This window comes from Apium graveolens, chromosome 8 (assembly GCF_009905375.1).
Source record: "Apium graveolens cultivar Ventura chromosome 8, ASM990537v1, whole genome shotgun sequence".
NCBI classification, from domain to species: Eukaryota; Viridiplantae; Streptophyta; class Magnoliopsida; order Apiales; family Apiaceae; genus Apium; species Apium graveolens.
The window spans coordinates 148,071,283-148,094,941 of NC_133654.1; the positions used below are offsets into that span (position 1 = coordinate 148,071,283).

General features: G+C 36.3%; 1 non-coding gene across 1 annotated transcript; it reads left to right on the top strand.

The window, feature by feature from the left end:
- Positions 1 to 21,597: 21,597 nt before the first annotated feature.
- Positions 21,598 to 21,704, top strand: LOC141681339 (small nucleolar RNA R71). The gene has a single exon (XR_012558780.1). It is a non-coding gene; the product is annotated as a small nucleolar RNA R71 (small nucleolar RNA).
- Positions 21,705 to 23,659: the final 1,955 nt, after the last annotated feature.

Here is a 23,659-nt window from a genome sequence, read left to right on the forward strand (position 1 = left end):
GTTGGTTCCTAATCCACAAGATCTGAGCACAGCAGCTTCCAGCAGCAATATATTCAGCCTCGGCCGTTGAGTTGGAAACTGTTTGCTGTTTCTTGCTGTACCATGAGACTAGCCTGCTTCCTAAGAATTGACAACTTCCTGAGGTGCTTTTCCTATCAACAACACTTCCTGCATAATCTGAATCTGTATATCCGACAAGGTTAAAACCAGATTCTTTAGGGTACCAAATACCTAGATTTGGTGTTCCCTTAAGATATCTTAAGATTCGTTTAACAGCAACGAGATGAATATCTCTAGGATCCGCTTGGAACCTTGCACATAGGCATGTAGCATACATAATATCTGGTCTACTTGCAGTAAGATAGAGTAACGAGCCAATCATACCTCTGTAGCTTGTGACATCTACCTTAATGGAGTTTTCACATGGTCCAAGCTTGACAGCTGTAGTTGATGGAGTCCTTGCTGATGCAGAATCCTCTAGATTGTACTTTTTGAGGAGTTCCTTGAGATACTTGGATTGACAAATAAATGTTCCATCTAACCTTTGATTTACTTGTAATCCAAGAAAGAACTTCAGCTCTCCCATCATGCTCATTTCAAACTTGCTGTGCATTAACTTAGCAAATCTCTTACAGAGATTATCATTAGTAGACCCAAATATTATATCATCCACATAGACTTGGACTAATATAGTATCATTCTTATGTTTTTTAGAAAAGAGAGTTTTGTCTATGACACCTCTAATAAAGCTATTTTCAATAAGAAATTCAGAGAGAGTGTCATACCATTTTCTTGGTGACTGTTTTAGCCCATAGATAGCCTTGAAAAGAAAGAAGACAAAATCCATATGATCTGGATCTTCAAAACCAGGAGGTTGCTCTACATATACCTCTTCATCCAGCTTTCCATTCAGAAAGGTGCTCTTGACATCCATTTGATAAACTTTAAAGTTTGAAAATGCTGCGAATGCCAGAAATATCCTGATGGCCTCAAGTCTAGCCACTGGAGCATAGGTTTCATCATAATCAATACCTTCAGCTTGAGAATACCCTTTAGCTACCAGTCTTGCCTTGTTTCTTGTAACCACACCATCTTCATCTAGTTTATTCCTGAATACCCATCTTGTACCAACAGCTTTCTTGTGTACAGGCCTAGGTACCAGTTTCCAGACTTGTTGACTTTCAAACTGATTGAGTTCATCTTGCATAGCAATCACCCAATCTGGATCAGTTAGTGCTTCTTCAATTTTCTTAGGTTCTATCTCAGAAAGAAATCCTGAGAACAGACACTCATTTTGAGTAGCACGTCTAGTTCTGACTCCAACATCTGGATCACCAATAATCAACTCAAAAGGGTGAGCTTTATTCCAGACTGTCTGTCTTGGAAGATTTGATCTTGATGATTCGCCTTGAAATTCATTGTGATGTTGTGTCCTACTAGATGATCCTTCAGCATCTCCCCCTGAGTTGTTGCCATGTTGACTTGAAGATTCTCCGTCAGTAGCAGTGGTATCTCCATTGTTTCCAGAGTTTCCATCACTATTACCTTGAGTATTATCAGGATTAACAGGTTCTTCAACAGCAACAACCTCAGGTTCTTGACCATGTTCTGATTCTGAATCTGACGTATCATCAAACTTCAGTTTCTCAGAAGGATCTTCAGTTTGGATACTAGGGAGTTTAGTGTCATCAAAAGTAACATTGACACTTTCAGTTACTTTGTGTTGATCAATGATATACACTCTATATGATCTTCTTCCATATCCAACAAAAATACCCTCATATGCCTTTGCCTCGAACTTACCACGACGATCATCTCCATCCTTGAGCACGAAGCATCTGGCACCAAATACATGAAAGTATTTGATAGAAGGTTTTTGTTCATTCAAAATCTCATAAGGAGTTTTCATGAAGTCTTTGTTGATTAGAGTTCGATTCTGAGTATAACATGCAGTATTGACAGCTTCAGCCCAAAAGTACATTGGAAGACCTGATTCATTTAACATCGTTCTTGCAGCTTCAATCAATGTACGATTCTTCCTTTCTACCACTCCATTTTGCTGAGGGGTTCTAGGAGCTGAAAATTGTCTGGTAATCCCTTTGTCTGTACAGAATCCATTTAGAAGTGCATTCTTGAATTCTGTTCCATTATCTGACCTTATTGCTCTAACAGGGACGTTAGAATCTAACTCAATCATCTTGATATGATCAATCACAACTTGTGGTGTTTCATCCTTAGAGTGAAGAAATAAAACCCACGTATACTTGGAATAGTCATCAACTATCACAAGACAGTAACACTTCTTTGACATAGAAAGGATATTAACTGGTCCAAATAAATCCATGTGCAATAATTGCAGAACACCAGTTATGGAAGATGTGTCAGTGCCTTTGTGACTTGCTTTCTTTGACTTTCCTTTCTGGCAAGCCTCACATAGTCCTTCTGGAGAGAATTCCAGCTGAGGCAGACCTCTTACCAATTCTCTTTTGACAAGAGAATTCATTGTCTTGAAATTGAGATGGGAAAGTCTCTTGTGCCATAGCCAACTTTCATTTGACGATGCTTTTGCATAGAAACAATTGACTTCAAGATTGCTTCCAGAGTTCATGTCGGCCACGAACAGATTTCCTTTCCGTATTCCCATTAAAGAGGGTTTTTCACTTTTCTTGTGCAGAATCTGACACTTCAGCTTGTCGAATAAAACATTGTAGCCGTTGTCACAGAACTGACTAATGCTAAGCAGATTGTGTTCAAGTCCTTGCACAAGATATACATTTTCAATGATAACATTTCCAGCTTGCAAACAGCCATATCCCTCCGTTAAACCTTTGCTGTTATCTCCAAAGGTAACCACTGGGCCAGCTTTCTCAACCACATTTGATAGCAGGGCTCTATCTCCGGTCATATGTCTTGACGATCCACTGTCAAGAATCCACACTACCGGTTGTACCTGTTTAATGCCCTGCAATACAAATGGATTAGAACTTCTTCGGAACCCAAGCTTGGCTGGGTCCGGCATACTTGTAAAATTGGCCTTTATCAGGCAAAACAACATTCTTAATTTCACTATTCTCAACATTCTCAATGACTGAACATTTGACCTTTAAAACAGCCTTATCAGATTTATGTTTAGGCTTAGGCACAAATGTCTCCTTTCTAACTTTAGGAGGACTAGCAGTCTTAGACCTATCATGCTTTCTATTATTCACATGCTGACGAGGAGTAGTCTTATCATTAGAAGCATGCTTACCATTAAAATAAGCAAACAACAGATTAAAAGCACAAGACATACAATCAGGAACACCACATGCTTTATGAGAAGGATTAACAATAGGCAACTTATGCATGGTAGACATGGCATTTGTGCTATCCAACTCATGTGTGTCTGAGTTAGTCTCAGTTGCTTTCACAACCTTGACTGAAACTTTTGACACACTTGACTTGGAGACAGTTTTCCCATTAGCATTATCTTCAGCACGAATTTCTTCTTGAATAATAAAAGAGGTCTCATCAAATGGTTCAGCAATTGATTCCTTATAGAGGGGTTCATCAACACCCTTAAGCACATGTGGTACTTCCCTGCCTTTAGCACATACATGAGGAGGGGAGTTTATGCCTAATTTTCCAATAGCAGCATTGTAATCATAACCTATTCCATGTGTTTGATTAACAGCTTGCTTATTGTAAAACTCTTTGGACTTCGAACAAGAATTAAAGTAAGCTTTAACCTTAGCCTCAAGACCGGTGATCTTGTCTTTGAGAATAGTTTCGAGTTGTCTATAACAGTCAACTCTATTCTCTAGAAAAGATACTTGGTCTTTAAGTTTATCTTGATTAATGTGCACAAGTCTTAATTCATTGACCTCTTTCTCAAGGTCTTTGATTTGTTGATTTAACAATTCATTATCACGACGAGCACAATCTAAGTTACCTCTTAGATGATAAACCATTTCAGCATCAGAAAGTTTTACCTCTTTTCTTGACGATGAGGTGCTTGCATCACTAGCCATGAGAGCAAGATTCCCAACTTCTTCATCTTCACTGTCAGTATCATCCCAACTTCTTCCCTTTGCCAGGTACGCCCTTCCAGATTTACTCTTCTGATTAGAATCATAAGAGTTCTTCCTTGCCTGTTTTGGCTTTCTGCATTCTGTGGCAAAGTGTCCCAACTCATTACAGTTGAAGCATCGGATGGTGCTTCGATCAACCATCCCTGTTTTATACCCACCACTGCTGGTGTTAGAGGATGAAGATCCACCTTTCTGGAATCTGTTGTAGTTGGACTTGTACTTGAACTTGGGATTCCTTTTGAATCTGACATTTGAGAATCTCTTGACAATCAGGGCCATTGACTCATCCTCCAATTGCTCCAGTTCTTCCAAGGAATAATAATCATCTCCTGATTGATTGGTAGTAGGAGAATCAAATTCTGCTACTATAACATTGTCTTCAACCTTGGAAGACTGTACCATTCTGTCTGACTGTTGAGATTGTTGTTGATATAGTGGTTGTTGTTGTAGTTGTTCATCAGCTACCAGAGCAGTAGACGTGCTGACCACCCTTCCTTTCCCGTAAACCTCCTTCTGCTGAATCTGCTCCAACTCATAAGTCTTTAACACACCATAGAGCCTTTCCAAAGAAATCTCACTCAGATCTCTTGCTTCTCGTATGGCAGTGATTCTATGTTCGAGATGAGTTGGCAGTGTCAAAAGGAACTTTTTGTTGACCTCCCTGATGGAATAGTATTTACCATTAATATTCAGGTTATTGATCAATGCATTGTACCTCTCAAACACTTCAGTGATTCCTTCTCCTGGATTGGATTTAAAGTATTCATACTCAGAGGTTAGGATTTCTAGTTTGTTCTCCCTAACTTCCTCTGTGCCTTCATTAATAATCTCAATAGTTTCCCAGATATGTTTAGAATCTTTACAATTCATCACATGTCTGTTCATTAGGGGATTAAGGGAATCTACTAAGATTAATTGAAGGCTAGCATCCAGGGAAGCTTCTTCTATTTCAGCAGGAGAGAAGTCCTCAGGATCCTTCACATAAGTTCTCGCTTTGGTGATCACCACATCATTCTCTATTACCTCTGGTTCAATAACCATAGGAATCTTTGGACCCTTCTTCAACACTTGCAAATATTTGGGATTAGCAACCTGTAAAAACAGTAGCATCTTCTTCTTCCACATCACATAATTTTCTTTATCGAAAAGTGGAATTTTAACGGTTCCAACTTTTTGTGTAGTCATTATGAATTTTTGAGTGAATAAAAATTCAAGAAGTGAAAGAAACACAAAAGTCTAGGATCTTGATTTGTACGTTAATCAGAAGGCTCTGATACCAATTGTTAGGTCCCAATTTGTTTGTAGAAGGGGGGTTGAATGCAAACAATACCGTTTCGTCGAATAAAATGCGGAATAAAATTGTGAAACAAAATTCAAGTTAAATAAAACTTTTATTAAACTTGAAAGGTGTTACAACTACGGTATCGATTACAAGGGATTAATCTCAAATCAATTATTACAAATTTAGAATAAATTCGACATGAACTTTTTCTATTTTTGTAATTAAAAGATCAAATGCTAAAAGCGATTTGAGATTAAGTTCTAGGGATTTTAATCCGCTAGATAGATATACAAGAACAAGATAAGTAATTCTAGTGGTTTGGATTTAACATTAACAAACTAGAATATTTGATCTTGAATAAGCAGATGGATGATGAAATATTTTTCTTTTGTTCTCTGCTGTGTTCTCTTGTTCTGTATGATTGATTGATATGTTGAATTGCTGCTTCTGCTTCTATTTAACAATCCAACCGAGAGAAAAAGAACTGGAATGACAATCCTTTTTAGCTTGAAAGACTTTCGGTGAGACAATCTATTAGAGCTAGCAAGACAATTAAAATGAACTAGCAAGACTTTCGGTATGACTATTGATTGTCATACCGATTGTCATATTAGTTCAAATGAAATTGTTTTACTGAATTAATAATTGATTTTAATCTAAATAATAATTCTATCAATACAATCAACTGAATTAGCATGACATTCGGTATGACTATCAATTGTCATACCGATTGTCATACTAGTACAATCAGTTGTCTTATTTAGAATTATCACAGATTTTAATCAATTAATATTCTGAAAATCCTTAATATTAATTCTAAATTAATTAATCAATTTATTTCAATTAATCAATAAATTAATCCTTGCAGATATAATTTATTTTCTTAATTAAAATTATATGACTTAATTAATTAATAGAGAATTAATACTAACCCTGAGCAGCATCCATTCTTCTGACAATCTTCTTAAAGTCTCTGAGACTTATGAATCAATTCCGTCACTTCAATGCTGACACTCGATGTACTGTCTGGTTCATGAGTGACTAACTTTCGTGACGTTTCTTCATGTCTTGACTTTGTTGTTCTGATTGAATCCTTGTAATAAATGATACCTTGACGAGATCTCTGTCACTTGATTAAATCCACGATCTTGATTTATATCACTGAGGCATGATCAAATTCTTGAACTTCTTCCAGTGAATCTTCAAGTCTGCAGATGAACAATGTTTCTTTATTCTTTGACAGATGTTACTTTGTGAGATCTCTCTGATGCTTGATCCACTATTTACTTATTACATTCTTATTTGAGTTGAGTTAAATACTCGAATAAACGAGTAGGCTATGACATATGCCTTTCATCAAGGCGGCTGCTTTTCTTGTTCTTTGTTCTTCTGTTTGAATGATGATTATTGAAAGAAGGTCTTCTGCTTCTTTTTAATCAACAAACCAATAGAATTGAATTGGCATGACAGTCCTATAGCTGGCAAGACTTTCGGTAGGACAATTGAATGAACTAGCAAGACAATCTGAATGAACTAGCATGACAATCAGAATGAACTAGCAAGACAATTATCCTCCTAGAGTAACTTTCGGTATGACAATGGAAATGACTTGGCATGACAATCGGTATGACAATCCAGATTGTCATGCTAGTTCATTTCCATTTGTCTTGCTGATTTAAGACTTGAATTTAATCCAATTAAACTTCTGAAAATTCCTAAAATTAATTCAGAATTAATTAATCAATTAATTCAATTAATAAATAAATTATTCTTCGCAGATATAATTTATTTTCTTAATTGAATTAGATGACTTAATTAATTAATAGAGAATTAATTCTAGTCTTCAACAGCACCCATCCTTCTGCAGATCTTCTGAAAATCACTGAAAATTATGAATCAATTCCACCACTTCAATGTTGACACTCGATGTACTGTCTGGTTCATGAGTGACTAACTTCCGTGACGTTTCTTCATGTCTTGACTTTGACACTTTGATTTTCTTCAGATTAAATCCTTGTAATTAATGATACTCTGACGAGATCTCTGTCACTTGATTAAATCCACGATCTTGATTTATATCACTGAGGCATGATCAACTTCTTGAACTTCTTCCAGTGAATTAACTCCTCAAGTCTGTAGATGAACCTTGTTTCTGAATCCTTTGACAGATATTACTTTGCGAGATCTCTCTGACGGTCGATCCACTATTTACTTATTACATTCTTATTTGAGTTGAGTTGAATCCTCGAATATACAAATAGGCCTATGACATATGACTTACACTACTCACTCGATGGATAATAAGTTAATCATCCGTCGGGACTATAATGAGTTATCCGTCGGGACTATAATCCTTATCCGTCGAGTGCTACATAATTTCACTAAGTAAAATCTACTTAGATGTTTTGTTTATGAAATCATCAAGTACACAACATATGCACAATAGAGTCATTGGATGTAAGACATCAAAAGAGATATGGGATGTTTTAGAAGTAAAGTGTCAAGATACAACTATTATAAAGAAGAACAAGAGGACAATACTTACTCAAGAATATGAGCACTTTGCCTCAAGGGACAATGAGTCCTTAACTGAGATCTATGACAGATTTCAGAAGTTGTTGAATGACTTATCCCTTGTCAACAAATAATATGATTTGGAGGACTCAAATTTGAAGTTCCTACTTGCTCTCCCTAAAAAGTGGGACTTTAAGGTCACATCAATAAGGATAACTATAAACTTAATATCACACCTCTAGGTGAGATTTATAGAGTTCTGAAAACTCATGAACTAGAGATGGAGTAAAGAACTAAGAGGAAAGGATCAAAAGTTAGATTGAAGAGAAGCCAAAGGAGAAAGTTAGGAGGAAAAACTACTCCAAAAGAAAAGCCATGATTGCAAGGTCAGGTACTGAATCATCAAATTCTGATGATGACTCAAATACTGATGATGAATCAGACACTGACAGTGATCATAACGCCAATAAAGATATAGATCAAATGGCCTGGTTAAAAGTTTCAAGAAGATGGTCTACAGAAACTTCAAGAAAGGGAGAAGATTTTCCAGAAAAGGTTCCAGTTTCTCAAACTCTGATAAGAGGAACAACAGAAGAAATACTGATTGGAAGGAATCTAGATATGGAAAACTTGACAAGTCAAAAGAGAAATGTTACAACTTTGATGGATTTGGACACTTTGTAGCAAACTGCAGAAAACCCAGAGCTGAGGAGAAACAAGCTTTGATCTCAATGAAGAGAAACTGCGATGATTCATCATATTCAAATGATGGAATCAATTATGCTCTCATGACAAATGCTAATGTTGAGGCTGACAATGCTGAATTAAAGGGTGACATGAGGAATGCTCTAGTCTTGGCCAGTGGATGCTCAGGACATATGACTGGTCATAAAACCTTGCTATCAGAATTTGAGGAGAAGGCTAGTGTTATTTATATTTGTGATGTCATGTCTAATCTGTTATGTTTAGTTTCAGAACTTAACAACAGGACTTATCAGGACTTACTGGAAATCCGAACTTACTGAAGTCAGAACTTATATCAGAACTTAAGGTCGTCAGGATTTATATCAGGACTTAAGTGCAGGTACTTCAGATAAGGAATGCAACTGATTTACAAAAAAAGATCATGACTAAAACAAAGGAAGATATGCATGAAGAGTTGGACAACTAGTAGACTTGTAGAAGATAATATCTGATTGATATATTTTAGGAGACAAAATTATATTTAATATTAATTAGAAGATATCTTGTAACTGTGTACTATATAAACACAGCTTAGGATTTATACTATATGTGTTATCATTCACGAGAAAGATTATACATTGTAACCTAGCAGCTCTTAGTGATATTGTTCATCACTGAGAGAGTAGTTTAACCTACTTTGTAACTAATCTTATTATATTGAATAAACTTGAAAACTATTACATATTTGTGTTCGAAATCGATTTGATTGTATAAACACTATATTCAACCCCTTTCTACAGTGTTGTGTGACCTAACAGCTGGTCCAAGCGTTTTTTATTGAGATGGGAACTTAGGAAAAATCTTGGGATATGGAAAAATCAAAATTGGAAATGTCATCATTGAAAATGCAGCTCTAGTTGCAGGACTCAAGCATAATCTGATCAGTGTGAGTCAAATCTGTGATAGAAGTTACCATGTCAATTTTTATGAGGATATTGTGAAATTGTCCGTAAGTCTGATGGCAAGATCACATTGACTGGTGTGAGACATGATAGTTTATATGAAGCCAGGGTCTCCATAAGAATTGATGATTCAAAAGTTTGTCTACTGAGTAGAGCATCTGTGGAAGACAGCTGAAACTGGTATTAACTGTATTCACCCCCCTCTACAGTTGATTAAGGGCCTAACAATTGGTATCAGAGCCTGCTGTTAACGCACAAATAGTTTAAGATCTGAAGATTGATCAGCCATGTCAGACAAAGGAGAAGAAGAAACACAGAATCTGGATCTGAAGCCACAACCCCCAGCCACATCACAGATACGCAACAACATGAGTAGGTATGAAGCAATCAAGGTGCCCATCTTGAAAGTGCATGAATATCCAATCTGGAAAGTCATGATGGCCATGTGTTTAGAAGCCACAGATCCTAAATACTTAATCAGGATCTATGATGGTCCTCATAAACCAATGAAGGTAGTTGTTTCGGTTGCAGGAGAACCAGAGAAGATGATGGACAAAGATAGGAAGGACTACACTCCTAAGACATCTCGTCAATCATGAAGGATATTAGGGTTCGACATATCCTGCACATCAATCTTGATACTGTTATGTCCAACAGAGTCATTGGATGTAAAAACAGCAAAAGAGATATGGGATGTTTTAGAAGTAAAATGTCAAGGTACAACTGCTATCAAGAAAAATAGGAGGATAGTGCTTACTCAAGAATACGAGCACTTTGACTCGAGGGACAATGAATCACTAACTGAGATCTATAATAGATTTCAGAAGTTGCTGAATGACTTATCCCTCGTCAATAAAGAATATTGTAACATCCGGGATATCGCGTGTAATTATTTTTATCAATAAATAATTTTTATATGATTATTATGTAATTTTTGGTGGATTATCTGATGATTGGTGTGAATATGTGAATGCTTATATGTGATACAGTATAAGTTTGTTAATTTTATTATGACCAGAATAAAATATAGATAATTACGGTATTTTTCAGGTAATTTTTGGGCTGTTAAATGATTTTATATTGATTTATGAATCTATTAATTATTTTCTGAATAATTACAAAATTATTTTATAAAGCTGGGAATCGTCCGACTTCAATCGTTTTTATGTTTTTACAACCTGAAACTCTTCCGAAAACTCCTTCCTAACCTAATCTGGTAATTCCGGACATTTTTCGTGTTTTGACTTTTTCGATCCGGATTACGGTTTGACCCGTGCGCGGCCCGGCGCAAGATTTTCGATATGATAATCATTTCGGTGAATCAACGAAACCCGTATTCTCGATAGACGAGATATTATTACATTATTTTCGTATAGAGTGTTTTATAAAAATCCCGGTTGGGATAATTATCCAAAACTGATATCAAATCGGATCGTTATTGCATTTACTTAACGGCTAAACATCTAATTTAACGATCCAAAATGATCCAGAATGAACCAATATTTCGTAAATATAAATAACATATTTCTTATTTCATTTTATTCGTTTATTCATTTACAACCAGTAAAAATATAGTAATTACAGAGGAAAACCCTAAAAATGATACGTTCTTAAGAATCAAACGTATGAACGAAGGCGTTATCGAACTCCAAATCGGGCGTGCAACATATCAAAACGAAGCTCTCGAAAAGTATTTTCATAATCAATCATCCGTTTTTATGCATAAATTAAGGTATTTTTCTGATTTAATTATTTTATTTTGAATTATTTATGAATTAAATTATAAAAATGTGTTCTTGATGTTGTTGATATGATTTGATGATTCCATCATGTAGATAATATTTTTCTGGTCAATTTGGTATATTATATGTCAAAAACCGAGTTCAATAACATAGGGAAATTGATGTTTGATTCTGGAGAATGGAAATTAGGGTTCATAGGTTGAATGTTCTTAATTGGGAATTGGGTATGTCTGTGTTTAGGGTTATTGTTTGAAAATGATTTCACAGAGTTATACATCATCCAAAGATGAATCGATTGGTACTAGTGGCATGAACATACGATACCGGGAAAGGGCTCATCGAAAAATCAGATGTAACGGCGGCGTATTTTTCCGGTTGAATTTCCGGCTTATTCATTGATTGTTCAACCGATTTGTCGCTGCAGATATGGTCCTGGAAGCCTTGGCATCAATTCCTGTGAAACTTGTGTCGTTCTGGGCTGGTTACAGGGTGGCCGGAAAACACCAGTCGCCGTTAATGGCGACTGGTCGGCGGCAACCGGAGAAGACAACCAAGGGGGAAAATTACAGTTTAACCCCCACTTGTTTTCAAAAGTTGCAAATTCAGTATTCTAGTTTTAAAAATTTACAAAAAAATTTAATTATTTTCAGAAATTATATTTCTATTTAATTTATTTTCAGAAAATCAGTTTTAATTATTTTAAATCCCAAAGAAATTATTATTTCAATTCTGAAAATTATTTTTAATTCAAAAATAAATCTTAATTATTTAATTAATTAATTTTAGTTGATAATTAATTATTTAATTAGCCAATTAATTTAAATATTAATTGATTAATTAACTTAATTAGTTATTAATTAATTTTAATTGATTATTTAATTAGATTTAATTATTTATTTGGATTTAAAATTTTCGAAAAATAGTTTCGAGCTTTAAAATATTATTTTAAATTATTTTTAAGGCTCGACAATTATTATAAAATTATTTTAAAGTCAGATTCGGGTGTTCGAACCCTACTATTTAATTATAAAATGATTCGGGGTCTCGTTTTAATTCCGAAAAATGTTCAAAAATTCGTAATAAATACCCGGAAAATCATTTTAACCCCGAATCTTCTTTGAAAAATTATTTTGATCGAATGCCTTACGTGTTATGTGCTACGTGTTCACTGATTGATGCGTTATATGCCTATATGGTTATGGTTTGACTGTTTTATTCATAACTTTCAATCCGTAAATCGGATTTGGGTGAAACGAAGGGTAGATAAAAGCTTATGACGTCTATGTGACGATTAGAATAATATGAGTATGAATAATTGATAGATACTTGTGATGCCTAGCAGATTCAGCGAGGCATAGAAAAGGAAAACAGTGATCTATAAATAGAAGTAAGGCATAGAAAGAGAAGAAAAGTGGTTGATGAGTAAAACTGTTAGATGAGTACAAGTAAAGTGGAAATCGTCGATGATAAGGCAAGTACTTCTGAACTTCTCTTCAAGATATATTACAAATATTTTCGAACTGTTTTCATAACATGTCGCTATTATTCAAAATAATTCCTGTTTTATGTTGCAAGTGCTTTAAACTATTTAACCTTGAACCCTGATTCTTCTTGATCTTGAGCCATAAGCCTTGTTCTTCATAAACCATTGATTGTTGAATTCCCAGATACGAGCCATACACATACGATACTACTCCACAAATACATATCCACCACATACTAATTTCTGATATTGAATTGCTTGACATACCAACCCTTATTCCTTGTTTAACAGAAGACCAATTCTTGGAACCCTTGAACCCTTGGTCTTCTACTTTCTAAATCTTTCCTTGATTGAAAGCCAATCTTTTTGAATTCCCTGTTATACCTTCATGGTGTTATGAATCACCCTTTGCTTCAAGATAAATGTTGTTTATGATTCAGCTTATTGATTTACATTGGTTATTATATTGAATTGTTTTAGAATTGGATGGTTTTATAAATGTGGACCAGATTCTTGGTCACACCAGATTCGTGGTCATAATAGGCCAATGCGTGTCTTGGATCCAGTATATAGAGCAAAGCCGGGAGCCTTGCTCGGGGTTAGTGCGTGACTGATCAGCAGCCTAACCTTGGTTTTTAAAATGAAAAGTGAATATCCAATTCTAATCATTGCTTATTCAGAAACTTGATTCTTCTGAATCACTTCAATTGGTGATTGTTTACCCTCAATTGCTGCTATTATTACTTGTTGAGCTAGTAAGCTCACTCTTGCAAAATTTTATGTTTTCAACAGTTGAAAAGGAAAATTTGTTCATAACAAGGATTTCCTGTCCAGTGTGCGAGCTAGGGTTTCCGGTTAAATTGGATCGAGCTAGCAGAAGCTTTATAGTGTAGGTGGGTTATGCAAGATTGTAACAACGATATCATTAGCAATTGTAAGTTGAACTAGTTGGGTTTTGATGCGATGTAATAAAAGTTAAGGTTGTGCCTTGTTTTCATACTTTAACCTGTTGCGATCCATGGTTGTGTACAGAAGGGTCAATGCATATAATACTTTATATACAGGTTTAAATATTATGGTGTGTGTTGTGAGCCCCAAACTTCTGACCGGGTTTGGAGGGCGTCACAAATATGATTTTGAAGACTCAAACTTGAAGTTTCTACCTGCTCTTCCTGAAAAGTGGGAATTTAAAGTCACATCGATCAGGGATAACTATCAACTCGACATGATACCTCTAGATGGGATTTATGGAGTTCTGAAAACTCATGAACTAGAGATGGAGCAAAAGAATAAGAGGAAAAGATCAAAATCTAGACCAGTTGCACTTAAAGTTGAAGAGAAGCCAAAGGAGAAAGCTAGGAGGAAAAGCTACTGCAAAGGGAAAACCATAATTGCTAAGTCAAATACTGAATCATCAAATTCTGATGATGACTCAAATCCTGATACTGAATCAGATATTGATAGTGATCATAACAACAATGAAGATATGGATCAAATGGCTGCCCTACTGGTTAAGAGCTTCAAGAAAATGGTCTACAAAAACTTCAAGAAAGGGAGAAGATTTTCCAGAAAAGGCTCCAGTTCCTCAAACTCTGATAAGAGGAACAACATAAGAGATACTGATTGGAAGGAAGCTAGATCTGGAAAACCTGACAAGTCAAAAGAGAGATGCTATAACTGTGATGGACTTGGACACTTTATAGCTGACTGTAAAAAACCCAAAGGTGAGAAGAAACAAGCTTTGATCTCAAGGAAGAGAAACCGGGATGATTCATCAAACTCAGATGGGATCAATTATGCTCTTATGGAAAATGCTGATGCTGAGACCAACACTGCTGAATTAAAGGTACCTCAGTCTACTCTTACATTTGATACTGATGATATCTGTGAATTAAGAATATTTCTTAAGACACTGCATATTAGTTTTAGGGATCAGACTTTGGAGAATAATAGAATCAAGAGTGAAAACTTTGTGCTTAAGAAAAGGGATGACTACCTAGAAACTGAGTTACTTTCCATGCTAAAATTTCAAAAAGAAAGAGATAATGTTGTTTATGTTAAAGAAAAATTGTTAGAAAAACATGCTTATCTAGTAAATGAGTTAGCTAACGAAAGAGAAGTCATCATTAAACTCTGAACTAACTCAGGAAAGACAAATCTTGGAAAAAGATTATTGGGGATCAGGATTAGGATATTCAGCTAGATCTAATTCTGATAAGAAAAGTGGAAAAGAAACTGAGATAACAGAACCAATAAAAACTGATAGTCATGTCAAATTGAACAAAGTTCAAGTAAAGACCATTAAGTTTAATCCAAGTGTTAAAATGTTAAATCTATTCATGAGGAAGGTACTACCTCAGCACCTAGATCAAACTAAATTACTGAAAAAGGTGAACAAGTTCACACCAACTCAGTAAATATTGGTTCAATGACTCAGAAACAGCTGAAGCAAAAGCTGAAGGATTTACACATGAAAGACAAGAGGAAAAAGTCTAGGAAAACTAGGAATGGCAAGGTAGGTGTTAATAAGAATGGAAACTATGTAACCCCTCCTAATGCACTTAGAAAGACATAATCAAACTGTGGTAGTACGAATCATCTTGCTAATTCTGGTTCATTGATCCAAAGTATCCAGATCATGTCTACTTATTGGATAAGGTACTCTATGGATTGAAGCAAGATCCAAGGGCCTAATATGAAACACTTGCTCTATTTCTGCTAGAGAGTGGTTTCACAAGAGGTACAACTGATAAAAGTCTCTTTTATAAATACCATGATAAGGACTTGTTATTAGTACATATACATGTGATATCATTTTTGGATCTACTAATGATAAACTCTGTGTGAGATTTGTAAAGCTAATGCAGTCAAGGTATCAAATGAGTATGTTGGGAGAGTTGAGTTACTTTCTGAGGTTACAATTTAAACAAACTAATAAAGGAATCTTCATAAATCAAGCCAAATACACCAGGAACTTACTCAAAAGATTTGGAATGCAGGACTGCTCAACTGCATCAACTCCTATGGCCACTGCAACCAAGTTAGATTTAAATACTGGTTCTTCAATAGATATAACTAACTACAGAGGTATGATTGGCTCACTCCTATATCTGATTGCTAATAGACCTGATATCATGTATGCTACCTGTTTCTGTGCAAGGTTCCAAGTTGACCCTAGAGAGCCTCATTTATTAGCTGTAAAAAGAATCTTCAAGTATCTCGAAGGTACTATGAATCTGGGATTATAGTATCCTAGAGATTCAAACTTTAAGCTAATTGGATATTCAGATGTTGATTTTGCAGGATGCAAAATAGACAGGAAAAGTACTTCTGGAAGCTACCAATTTCTTGGAGGCAGATTAGTTTCTTGGTACAACAAGAAACAAAAGTCAATTTCCACTTCAACTACAGAAGCAGAATACATTGCTGCAGAAAGTTGTTGTGCTCAGATTCTATGGATGAAGAATCAGCTGCTGGATTATAGGTTAGACTACTCTTCTATTCCTATATATTATGATAATCAAAGTGCTATTGCAATGACAGGAAATCCAGTGCACCATTCAATGACTAAGCACATAAGTATCAGATATCATTTCATAAGGGAACATGTGGAAGCTGATACAGTGGAATTAATCTTTGTTCTGTGCTATTGTAGTTGACACTGAATTTTTCCATTTTTTGATTTTTTTGGCATTTTCTTCTTATTTTCTTCTTCCTCTATCTACTAATCTACAAAAAACTTGGGTTGCCTCCCAAAAAGTGCTTGCTTTACGTCGTTAGCTTGACGTAGAATTTCCGAGATCAAGTTGCCAACAAAACGGCATTAACCACCTCACGGTTTTCCTTATCGCTATAGTAATGCTTCAATCGTTGTCCATTTACCTTGAATGCTTGGCCCGGATCATCCTCCAAAATCTCCACCGCTCCATATGGGAACACAGTTTTGACAACAAACGGCCCTGACCACCTCGACTTCAATTTTCCAGAAAAAAGATGAAGACGAGAGTTGAACAAAAGAACTTGTTGCCCCGGCACAAATGATTTAAGCACTAGACCCCTATCATTCCACCTCTTGACTTTCTTCGTGTATATTTTGTTGTTCTCATACGCTTGAAGTCGAAACTCGTCGAGTTCATTTAATTGAAGCATCCTTTTCTTTCCAGCTACATCCATATCAAGGTTCATTTTCTTCAAAGCCCAATACGCTTTATGCTCTAACTCCACATGCAAATGACATCTTTTCCCATAAACCAATTGAAATGGTGACATTCCTAGCGGAGTCTTGTATGCTGTTCGATACGCCCAAACAGCTTCATCCAGCTTCAAAGACCAGTCTTTCCATGACGGACACACAACTTTCTCTAAAATGCGCTTAATCTCTCTGTTAGATACCTCAGCTTGACCATTAGTCTGAGGATGGTAGACTGTAGCAATGCGATGATTCATATTATACCTTTGCATCATAGCAGTGAACTTGAGATTGCAGAAATGCGATCCCTCGTCACTGATTATGACTCTTGGAGTCCCAAATCTTGTGAATATCTGCTTGTGAAGAAAATGAAGCACTACCTTCGCATCATTAGTCAGCAAAGCCTTGACTTCCACCCATTTCGACACATAATCAACCGCCAACAAGATATACTAATTATTGCAAGATGAGAGAAATGGCCCCATGAAGTCAATTAAAACATCAAAGACCTCAACCTCGAGAAGCATATTAAGGCTCTGTTTGGGATTGCTGTTAAAAATTGTTGTGCTGTTAGAAAAAGTGTTGCTGAAAAAAGTGTTGTTCTAAAAATCAGATGACTGTTTGGTAATTTTTTTGATACGTATATGTTTTGATGCAAAAAAATAAAAATAATGATGCTTTTGGTAAGGTTTGATGGTGAAATCAACACCTGCTTCCTGCAACAGCTGAAAAGCAGATTTTTCTAAAAGCATGGGGGACTTGCTTTCTCTAACAATAGCTTTTAGGCCAAAAACACTTTTCAGAAAAGCAGCTTTTAAATTTTACCAAACAGTTTTTTAACTGCTTTTCAGCGAAAATCTGTTGTTGCTGTCTGCAACAGCAATACCAAACACACCCTAAGAGGCATCTAATCCCTCTTGGACATATTACCAATACGCTAGCATCAATCACATTTTAAAACGAACTGATGATCATCCTTAAACAAAGTCGGCCAGAAGAATCCTGCTTGAAGGATACGAGCTGTTGTCTTTTCTCCACCATAGTGGCCTCCATAAACAGTCGAATGGCAGTCTCGCAAGATCCCCCCATTTCGCTGTACAAAATACATCTCCTGATGATTTAGTTAGCTGCTTGCCGAATAGGAATGGTTCATCCCACATATACCACTTCATTTCAAGCATAAACTTCTTCCTTCAAGCATAAGTCAAGTCTGGAGGCATAACATTGCTCACAAGGTAGTTCACAATGTCGGTGAACCACGGTTCTTCTGCTTGCACCCCAAACAATTGCTCATTAGGAAAAGACTCATTTATCAAAGACTTATCCTGTGAAGTTGCACTTGGATCCTTTAAACGAGAGAGATGATCAATGACTTGATTCTCACTACCTTTTCTATTTTTGATCTCTAACTCAAGCTGCTGAAGTAAAAGAACCCAGCGAATCAATCGAAGCTTCGAGTCCTTCTTCGAGACAAGATAGTGAATAGCAGCGTGATCAGTGAAAACTGTCACCTTCATCCCAAGCAAATAAGATCGAAACTTCTCAAAACCATAGACAATGGCCAATAGTTCTTTCTCAGTAGTAGTGTAGTTTAGTTGAGCACCATTGAGGGTCTTAGTAACATAGTAGACCACATGAAATATGTTGTTCTTCCTTTGTCCAAGAACTGCATAATCACTTGTATCGCACATCATTTCAAATGGTTCATTCCAATCAGGTGCAGTTATGACAAGTACCGTAATCAAACTGTTCTTTAAGCTCCCAAAAGCAGCTAGGCACTCATTGTCAAACTTGAAAGGAACATCTTTCTCTAGCAAATTGCACAATGGCTTCAAAATTTTAACGAAGTCCTTGATGAAACGCCTATAAAAACCCGCAAGCGAATTCCTTTAACGGAAATTGGTGGGGGAGGTTTTCAATGACCCCTACCTTGGATTTGTCCACCTCCAGGCCCTTACTAGAGACCTTGTGCCCAAGAATGATGCCTTGGCGCACCATAAAGTGACATTTCTCCCAATTGAGGACCAGATTGGTCTCAACACACCTTTTCAACACTAAACCATGATTGTGCAAGCATTCATCATAAGAAGTTCCAAAGACAGAGAAGTCATTCATGAACACTTCTACATTATTTCTAATCATATCAGAGAAGATATCCATCATACATCTCTGAAATGTGGCTGGTGCTCCACATATCCCAAAAGATACTCTTCTGAAGGTAAAAGTACCAAAATGACATGTGAAGGTAGTCTTTTCTTGATCTTTTGGAGCAATACAAATCTGATTATAACCCGAATAGCCATCCAAAAGACAGTAGTACTCATGCCCAACCGATATATCAAGCATCTGATCAATAAAAGGAAGGGGAAGTGATCTTTCCTTGTAGCTTTGTTCAGCTTCCTGTAATCCATGCAAACTCTCCACCCCGTGACTGTTCGAGTCGGAATATGCTTATTCTTTTCATTAGCAACCACAATGATACCTCCTTTCTTCGACACACACTGAACCGGGCTCACCCAAGAACTGTCAGAAATGGGATAAATGATCCCTGCATCTAGCCACTTGAGAATTTCCTTCTTTACCACATCTTTCATGATTGGATTTAGCCTTCTCTGTTGCTCAACAATAGGCTTGCTTCCTTCCTCTAGTAGAATTTTGTGCATACAATAAGAAGGGTTAAATCCCCTGATATTTGCTATAGTCCATCCAATTACCGAGTTGAACTCTCTAAGAATTCTCAAAAGCTTTTCCTTATCACTATCTGAAAGGTCAGATGCAATAATAATAGGCAAAGTAGATGTATCACCAAAAAACGCATACCTCAAATGTTCAGGCAAAGGCTTAAGCTCAAGTGTAGGAGCTTCCTCAATAGATGGCTTGAGGTGCTTTGGAGAATTTTTCAGCTCTTCTAATCCAAGAGATTCAAAAGGCATTTCCAATCTTCGCTTCCACATAGAAGCATTCAAATATTGTAACTGTTCATCACTTTCATCATCTTCACTATCGGAATCCCTCATTAACGCTTTCTCTAAGGCATTTGATTTTAGCATATGATACAATTCTGAAGTAAACACAGATTCGACCAATTCCACCTTAAAGCACTCCTCTTCATCAGTAGGGAATTTCGTGGCATTAAACACATTAAAGGCTACATCCTGATCTTGAACTCGCGTAGTAAGCTCACCCTTCTGTAAATCAATCAAGGTTCGGCCAGTAGCCAATAAAGGTCTTCCCAATATTATGGGAATCTTCTATCTTCCTCAAAATCAAGAATAACAAAGTCAACAGGAAAGATGAGTTTGTCCACTTTGACCAATACATCCTCCACAATGCCTCGTGGATATGTAATAGAGCGATCGGCCAACTACAAGGACATATATGTAGGTTTTGGATCAGGTAAACCCAACTTCCTGAAGATAGACAAAACATCAGATTGATGCTAGCTTCCAAGTCACATAAGCATTTGTCGAATGACATTTTTCCAATGGTGCAAGGAATAGTGAATCTTCCGGGATCTTTAAGCTTCAGAGGCAACCTTTATTGCAGCACAACACTACATTCCTCCGTGAGAGCAACGGTCTCTAAGTCATCGAGCTTCACTTTTTGAGAGAGAATACCTTTCATGAACTTCGTATAACTAGGTATTTGTTCAAGAGCTTCAGTGAAAGGTATGTTGATATGAAGTTTCTTGAAAACTTAGCAAATTGCTTATCCAGCTTTTGCTTCTGCAGTTTCTTAGGAAAAGGAGGTGGAGGATAGACCTATTTTTCCCCTGTATTACCCTCAGGAGGAGTGTTGACAACAACCGTCTTCCTTGGTTTCACTTCTGCTTCCTTCGACATATCTTCTTCAGCCACAACTTTAGATTCTGGAACTTGAGATTTTTCGGGATTCACAACCTTTCTAGACCTTAATATAATTGCCTTAACCTGCTCCTTAGCTTCCCTCTTGCCTGGCACTTCAGTGTCACTAGGGAGTATACCAGGTTGTCGATTCAGCAAGGTATTAGTAATCTGCCCAATTTGATTCTCCAAGGTCTTGATAGAAATCGCTTGGCTCTTACACATGAGCCTCAACTCCTCCAATTCAGATTTTTCATTAGATTGTGGTAGCTGCTAAAGTTGGAGCTATTGTCTTGGTACATATTGCGGTTGTTGAAAACCAGGAGGGTTATAATGCTTTGCGGCATATGGCTGATAAGGTTGTTGTACCACATTCTGATTATTACTTCAGCTGAAGTTAGGATGATTGCGGTTGTTGAGATGATAAGTGGCTAGAGCTTGTTGCTCTGACCTCTAAAAGTTGCTCACAAACTGAGATGATTCACTAGAAATAGCACAATATTTAGTCTCACGTGCGCCTGCATAAAGCTCATAACTACTAGTGATCTGATTAACTTCATAATTAGCCAAAGAATCCTCTTTCATCGTCAAAGCTTGAAATTGAGCAGTTATAGAAGTAGCTATATCCACTTCCAGAACTCCTGCTACCTTGCCTTGCGGCATTCTCAGAGTTGGATTATGGTATTCATTGGCTGCCATTAGCTCAATCAACTCAAAAGCTTCATCATAGCTTTTGGCCCATAAGGCTACACCTGACACTGCATCGAGCATAGGTCTAGACTTTGCGCCCAAACCATTGTAGAAACAATTTATGATCATCCAATCAGGCATGCTATGGTGAGGGAACTTCCTAAGCATCTCTTTGTAGTGATCCCAAGCCTCACACAAAGATTCTCCAGATTGTTGCGCAAACTGAGTAAGTGCATTTTTGATTGCAGCTGTCATCGTCATATGGAAGAATTTAGTGAGAAACATTTGAGCAAGATCCTCCCATTTGGTGATAGAACCTGCTGGTAGAGAATGTATCCAGCACTTAGCTTTATCCCTCAAAGAGAATGGGAAAAGCCTCAGCTTCATAGCATCTTCAGACACCCCATTGAACTTGAAAGTATCGCAGATCTCGATGAAATCCTTGATGTGCATGTTGGGATCTTCTATAGGAGAACCCCCAAAATGAACTGAATTATGTATCATCTGAATCGTGCTCGACTTGATCTCAAAGATGTTATCCGCGATGGCTAGTCTAATAATTATAGACTGAATATCATTGTTCTTAGTGTAACGACTCGTGTGTTTTTCTTTTTATTCTAATATTTAAAAGTGTAATAAAGGTTTAAATAATTAAATAAATATGTGTAATGACTTTGGCAGCAGTTATTGATTGTTATTTAATTAATTGTGATCTGTTGATATGTGGGATTTGACTGTGTGAATTATTATTGAGTTATATGATTATATGTCGTTTGTAAAAGTAATTTTATTATAGTTTTAATTCCATAAATATTTGGATGATGTCTAAAATTGGTTTTATAATTTTATAATTTCAATAATTAATTTTAGAACTTTATAAAATTGAGAAATCAATATTTCATTAATTATTTATTTTTAAATGATTTTCTGAGTGTGTTTAATGGTAAAATCCATATTTAATTATGGAAATCTTCAAAGTTTATGAAACTTATATTTTATTAAGTTCGTATTATTCTGAGAATTTTAAATTATTTTGGAAAATTTTCGGAGTTAGTTTCACCCGCGCGTCGATTCGTTTAATTGATAAAAGCGGGTATGAATTGTGTATCGGAAATTATTTTAAAATTATAAAATTTATGTTTTTATAAACTTCGGGATATTTATGATATTTCTGAGATTGTTTCGCGTGCACCGTTGTCCGTTAATTTCGAATTTCGGGATAAACCGGGTCTTCGAATCTTCGTAATTATCCAATAGTACACGTGTTTGAATTACAGGAATTGTACTACTACGTGTCCTGCATTGATTTGTACAGCAGAAATATAACAAAAAAAAAGAGAAACAGGAGGGTAAAATATAAACACTTGCGCACCGGGGGGGGGGCTGCTCTCTTCTCTTCTTTTGCTGTCTCTGTACCTCTCCTCCCGGCGGCCAATTTCCGGTAAGCCGCCACCGCCTCTGGCTGGTGGTCTCAGTGGCTGTGGTTCTGATTATGCGTGACTATATATATATATATGTTAGTCCCTTAACAATATGACAAGAATTACAGAAGGGGGGTTGAATTGAATTCTTGAAACTTTTTCTTGAAATAAAATATTCTAACTCAAATATAAATATAAGTGTATTGATTAGCACAATGCGGAATAAAACTTAAGTGAATCAAAACACAAGTAATTAAAAACAAGAGTCTTTAAAAACTTTATGGTGGATTTGAATGATTCCACCATAGATATATATTATATATCGAGAGAGCCCTGTGTGCAAGAATGCTCACAACTGCTTATAAATATTGAACTGTTGAGAATACAGAGAAATGCTAAGAATTCTGCTTACAAATTGTCTCTCAGATTATTGTTTCTATTTGCTACTTCTTGGTTTATATATCACCAAGATTACAAAGTAATAAGACAAGATAATAAAAACAAAAACTATCTAATCTATTACAATGCTACTTCATTACTCTATTCCAGCATCTTTGAATATCTTCATAATAGCATGGAAATGGCAATGCTTCTTTGTTCTCGAAAACCCAGTTGAATAGGCTAGCACATTCTATTTACATCCACTCGACGTATGTGACTGTGTTGTCACTGTCAACTGATATTTGAATTCTTCATCCGTCGGGTTCATGATCATCCGTCGAGATTGATCATCCGTCGAGATATTGATCATCTGTCGACTTCATTGTAGGTTATCCGTCG